This window comes from Octodon degus, unplaced genomic scaffold (genome assembly GCF_000260255.1).
Source record: "Octodon degus isolate 3935 unplaced genomic scaffold, OctDeg1.0 scaffold00028, whole genome shotgun sequence".
In the NCBI taxonomy this organism is placed as follows: Eukaryota; Metazoa; Chordata; class Mammalia; order Rodentia; family Octodontidae; genus Octodon; species Octodon degus.
The window spans coordinates 3,246,477-3,252,571 of record NW_004524604.1 but is presented as its reverse complement, the minus strand read 5'-3'; the positions used below and the strand labels follow the sequence as shown (position 1 = coordinate 3,252,571).

Below are 6,095 nucleotides of genomic sequence, written 5' to 3'. Positions count from 1 at the left end.
TAAGTTCTCAGAATTCATATTCTATATTCTATATCCTAGTACTTGACCCTAATCAGACACAGGATCTGAATATTCTCTCCCATTGTATGGTTGAATTTTTACTTTCTTGATAGTCTCCTTGGATACACTAATGTTTTTAATTTTGGTGAAGTTTAACATGCATTTTATATATAAGTTATTTTCAAGAGATAAGGTACAGAATCACAGAACTGGTTTTTTTCTTGTTCTTTTCTTTTGGTTTGGTTTTCTGTCTGTTTTCAAGTTTTAGAGAACTAAATTTGCATTGTTAAAATCAAAAAGTAGAAAAAGATATTTGTTACAAATAATTTTTATTGAGTATGTGTCCAAAGAAAGCAGGATACAAAGGCTTGTTCTTATCATCCTGTATTATACTGTACTGTTATTAGTAGGATAGGCTTCTGTTATTGCTAAAAGGATGAGTAATGAAGAACAGGATATGTTGGGAATTGCATAATGGGTAACAGAACCATGCTCTTGGGCAAACCATAGGCGTGGGCAGCTGTGCTCTAACCATGTGACATTCTATCACATGGAGCTTTGCAGCCAGGAGCAACCATAGCCCAGCAGAAGCTTCCCTGTGCCTAACACTGCACGAACTGCTAAAGATGCAGCTGTACTTCTGGATGGTTAACAACCTAAGTTTGCAGACCAAAATTAGAGAAAAAGGAGGGCTACAAGGAAAGCCAATATTTTGGCCCTACCCTTCTAAGGTCAGTTAAGACTCAGGACATATGAGAACTTGTACTGTAACGTCAAGTACCTCGGTAGTGTCCCAGATTTTCTGATCAAGAAGGTTATGGGGCCAAAGAGGAAATTGATCGATGACGTGGAGTGTGCCTAAGGAGAGTCACATGAGGAGAAGACACTCTCTCAGGCTTTCACAGAGAGCACATTGGCCAAGCAATGGCCGTGACTCATCCACATGGCTGCACTGACAAAGGTTCTACAATCTGAGGTACAGGATCTCAGGATAAATCCTGAGGGCATTTCACTGACCTTCTCAAACCAAAAAGCTACAACTCTTGTTGCATAGGTCCTGCTTTACCTTGGTCTTAACCATCCAGTAGAAAAGTATGAAGATGAAATATAGGAAGTAAAGCCATGTTGTTATGTTGAGCTGTGGGGGACTCACGTCAATAATTTCTGACATTGCCAATTAAACAGAAGACCCAATGCTATTATGGGCTTCTGTACTCTTTTAGAATATTTTGCTGAGTTTACACACCTATAATATTCAACAACGGAACTTAAAAAAAAATTGGGGTATAACTATGAATGTCCATTTTGTATCTGTGTATTCAAAGTGGTTGGGATAGATATATAGTTGCATTCTCTTAATGAATAGAATGATTTTTTCTAATGGTGTTTGTAAGTAGGATCACAAGTCTGCATCTTGTACAGCAATTAACCACTAAGAAGAATATATGCAGTGTATTATTTGTTGAAACTGTACTTTAGATTTGATTTGAAACTGTCTCATTGCTATATGTTTATCAATAAAACTTTGAAAAGAAAAAAAAAAAAAGATGCAGCTGTATTCACAACACATTTTGCCTGAGGAAAAATCTTCTTTTCCTTGCTACATTGGGCCCAGAAAATAGTTTGTGGGCCAACAAGATAGCTCGGCAGACTAAGGTGCTTAGGCAAGCTTAGGCAAACACAGGGACCACGGTTGGATCGGCATCACATGCTGTGCCAGCCGCGCCCCTCGGGTGGGCTGAGCTGGTCAGAGTCCTGGTGTAGTGGTGCATGCCTGTGATCTCAGTGCTAGGGAGGCTGAAAGCAGGAGGATCACTATGCGTCCAAGCTGCGTAGTGAGATTGCAACAGCCAAATACATAAAAAGAAGCAAAGAAAGAAAACAGTTTCTCCAGAACAGCAAAATCTGTACTTGCCTTTGCTACTTTCTTATTTGGACCTGCAGCTCTGCATTTCTGTCCATGTACTTCTACCTCCACTGCAAGCATTTGTTGTGGATCCCACCACTCTCTGAGATGAGTTCATACTGGAGCCTTTGTTTTTTTTTTTGTTGTTTGTTTTTTTTCACTGAGGTCCTTCACAAAATTTGTGCCACTTGCTGTGAGGATAGGGCCCTGAGTTCTGACCTTTAAGGTACTGGAGGCATCAGCTGTAGAATTTCCAGTATTACTGCTTGAGTTTGAAGACATTGTTTAATTTTTTCCTTCATTATCTGATTTTTCATCAGAAATCATCATTCAAGGGCTGGGGATTTGGCTTAGTGGTAGAATGCTTGCCTAGCAAGCTGGAAGCCTTGGGGTCGGTCCTCAGCAACAAAAAACAAAAAACAAAAACAAAAACAAAAACAAAAACCTCCCCTAAAACAAACAAACAAAAAACCTCCCCTAGAAATCATCATTCAGTATGTACATCAAAACATGTTGGGAATCTCATTGCCTGTAATGACTTCACTAGTACATGAAGTTCTGCAGCTTTCTTAGATGATCCTGAGGCTTCATATGTTGTGCTGACTACATCTACAGAGACACCATGAAGACTTGGACAGGGCCAGAATGAGACAAGAGCTCATACAGAAGCCCAGGTCTGATTTAATTGAGCCTCATTAATGCACTCATAAGGTCTGTTGCTTTACTGCCCAGGATTTTCCTGAAGTTTCATTTTCTCTTATTAGGATTTGTATCACCCCCCTAATTCATCTTCAAATGGCCTTTTTTTAGAGCTGAAAAGCAAGCACCTTCTTTATCATCAGGACTACTTCTGACAGGGCTTACTAGATGGAAGAGGGTCCCTCTCCAACACTTCATAAATCTAGCCAAAGGCTGGTAGTCCGAATGCATTCTGTGTACTGTAGGTGGTGTCTTCTTTTTGCTGGGTGTTCTTATAGCTCAGAGCACCCATAGGTTCATAAGACTCATGAAAACCAGGACCAACAGGAAGTATTCCAGATGCCAAACACTGAATCACTCATCTCAAGACGCTGTTGCACAAATCATGTCGAACTTTGCAAATAATTACACATGATTTTTTTCTGGATGATTTTAATTCATTTTTCCCTTGCCTGAAATTATTTGGCGTACTGGAGAACCACCAAGACTTTGAAGCATTTCTGTCTGTCTAATAAGCCTGGAGGATCTTTCATTGCAACATCTTTTCCATCCTTCATCTCCAATTCATCCCTAACTAGAGAGAATTAATCATCACCTGCAGAGTTAGTGTGGGTTGTTTTCTAATTAAAATAGATGCCTCATCTATATGCTGTTCCACTTGGTATTTTTTTCTGTGAGTTTCAAAATCTGATCAGGAAGATTATCTTTTACTGTATTTAACAATGTCTCCAAAGGGCTGGGGAGATGGCTCAGTGAATAAGCACTTCCCTGGCAAGTACAAGGGCCTGAGTTCAATCCCCAGTTCCACAAACAAACAAACAAAAACAAAACAACAACAACAACAACAAAAACCCAAAACAAAGTCTCTGTAGGTTTGTCAGTGCACATTAAAACCATTTCAAAGTCCATATCATCCTGAATAAGCAAGCTTTTTGCAACCAGGTCAGTCCTCATTTCACCACACAAAATCTGGCCACCTTGGTCCTTGGAATAGTTTTCTACAGCCTCATCTTTCTTCATGTCTGTCTCACCCTCTGTTTTTGTGCCTTTGTTTCATCCAGCCAATATGAGACATGTTTTAGAGCATACTCAACAGTAGACACCATATTTGAATAAATTCAAGTTGCTCCGGAGATGGATTTTTATCTGTAGCTTTATAGATTGTTGAATGTTTCACCATAGCATGGCGATCATCCTTGGCAAAATATCGAATAGAGCTCATAAATTTCTATACTATTTTAGCTCCTTTTTCTGAGCCTTTTATCTCTTTCTTGTCATGTTCACTAGACACTGTTCTGTATGACCGTGTGTCCTCATAAGCCTGAGTCCTCTGATAGTCACTCAGCATCAAATATAGCAAAGATGATTGAAGACCTTTCTCAGGAATATACTCATATTAGTCAGAAACTGGAAACTGTTTGTATGTCCATCAAAGTAGAATGGAAGTGTTGTGGTCATACAATGGAACAATATGAAATCAACAAATTCCTGCCTTGTAGTGTGTTCCACCTGCTCTGCTTGGGTGGCGAGCTTGCTGAGCCCTTTTGGGTGATCCATAAAGATCTTACTGGATTTGAACAGACTAATGAGAAGGTGCAGTTCAAATGGATGATGTTGGACTCTGTAAGCATCCTTCTTCAAAGTGATTTTAGAAAAACATTCCAAACAAACAAACCCTTTCCCGATCAAGCAACTAGTAGGAAACACAGAGGTGATCAATAAGTCAATATCCAATACAGGTTTGGGAGAGTGGACAGTTTTCTTCAGGGCTTCAGTCCTCCCTGTCAAGTCTCCCTGTGCTGTAGCTTATATCCACCCAACAGTCAAATGAGCGTGCATGGCGCATGGTTTGCACAGGTATCAGTGACTCAGGTGCTGTCCAGGTTTCCCGGGAGGGCTCCACAGCAGAGATCTTTTCACTGGACCTTTATTTGGCATGTAAGAACTAATAAAGAGGCCCTTCCTAAAACATGAGCTTGGAAGGGACTTTTCCAAATTAGGAGGGCTATAGTTAAATGACAATGTCTTAGAAATCAATATATGATACTGTGTCTACAAAAATTAAAATCTGTACACTTGATATTAGCCAAAAGGCCAAGAAGCGATAATTTATTACTTATTTATTGCTAATTTATCACTTATTTATCAAAAGTGGTAGTGTGCTCAGAGCTCTAATGCTGAGAGTATCAAAATAAAGAACAGTACACACTCACACATATCATTCCAATCAGCAACCACAATTTTAGCATTATCCTTCTCAAAGGGAGTAAAAAAGATATATTATGGATAAAACTGCTTAAGCAACCTGATTGTAATACTATATTACTTCCATTAAAATTGACTGATACAATAAGAAAGTTATCCTTTAACACTTTGCTTTTTTGGGCTGGCCACATAGCTCAGTGGACTAAAGCTCCTGCTTAGGCAGAGCTCAGGTGCTGGTGTTTGATATCTGGCACTGTAAGTCATGCCAGCCCTGCCTCTGGGGCCTGCTGAGTCAGCGATTGAGACTGGGCATGGTGGCCTGTGCCTGTAATCCCAGCACGTTGGGAAGCTGAAAACAGGAGGATCACTAGAGTCTGATCTAATGAGACCCTGTACTAAATACATAAAAAAAAAATAAAACAAACAAACAAAAACCACTTTGCTTTTTTGGCATCAGTTAAAAAATTTGTTAAATATTATTCTCAACCTTCCACATGTACGCAAGTGCTCTATCACTGAGCTATACACCAGTCCTTTGAAAATTTCCTTCTGAGATAGGGTCTGAATGAATTATCCAGGCTAGTCTTAAATGTTAGATTCATTTTTTTTCTTTTTCTTTTTCTTTTTTTTTTCTGTACTGGCGATTGAACTCAGGACCTTGGACTTAACAGGGTGATTAAGCCACTGAGCTATCTTTGGAGCCTGAACTTTAGATTCTCCTGCCTGTTCCTTTCAAGTAGCTGGAATTATAGACATGCACCACCACACTGCTACTCATGGACATTTTGATTAAAATGTTTTGTTTAAATTTTTTGTCTTGTTCTAATATTGTTTGAGAAGAGTAAACAAAAATTAAGTATAATTCATGTTTAAAAGTCTTGGGGTGTCAGGCATGTGTCACACACCCATCTGTGATCCTAGTACTTGAGAAGCTGATGCAGCAGGACTGCTGGGAGCTTGTGGCCGGCTTGCGCTACATAGTGACACCCTATTTAAAAAAATAAAAGTCTTGAGGTATCGTTATCAATGATAATTAAACATATTAATGTTTGCTATGCTTTTTAAGAAATTGTACAGTGTCTTGGAGCTCCTGGTACCCTCCTTGTGGAGGCCTCTGCTCCACCCTGGGACTTTATGGTCTGTTTTAACCTTCACTCACAAGTTACTTTTCTTTTTCGTTTTTTTTGCAGAACCAGGGATTGAACTCAGATCCTTGCGCTTGACAGGGAAGTGCTTATTCTACTGAGCCATCTCCCTGGCCCCAAAAATGGAATAAGGATTTTTT

At 39.5% G+C, this 6,095-nt stretch overlaps 1 pseudogene; it reads right to left on the bottom strand.

The window, feature by feature from the left end:
- Nucleotides 1-428: 428 nt before the first annotated feature.
- LOC101567318 lies at nucleotides 429-3,827 on the bottom strand (annotated as a pseudogene).
- Nucleotides 3,828-6,095: the final 2,268 nt, after the last annotated feature.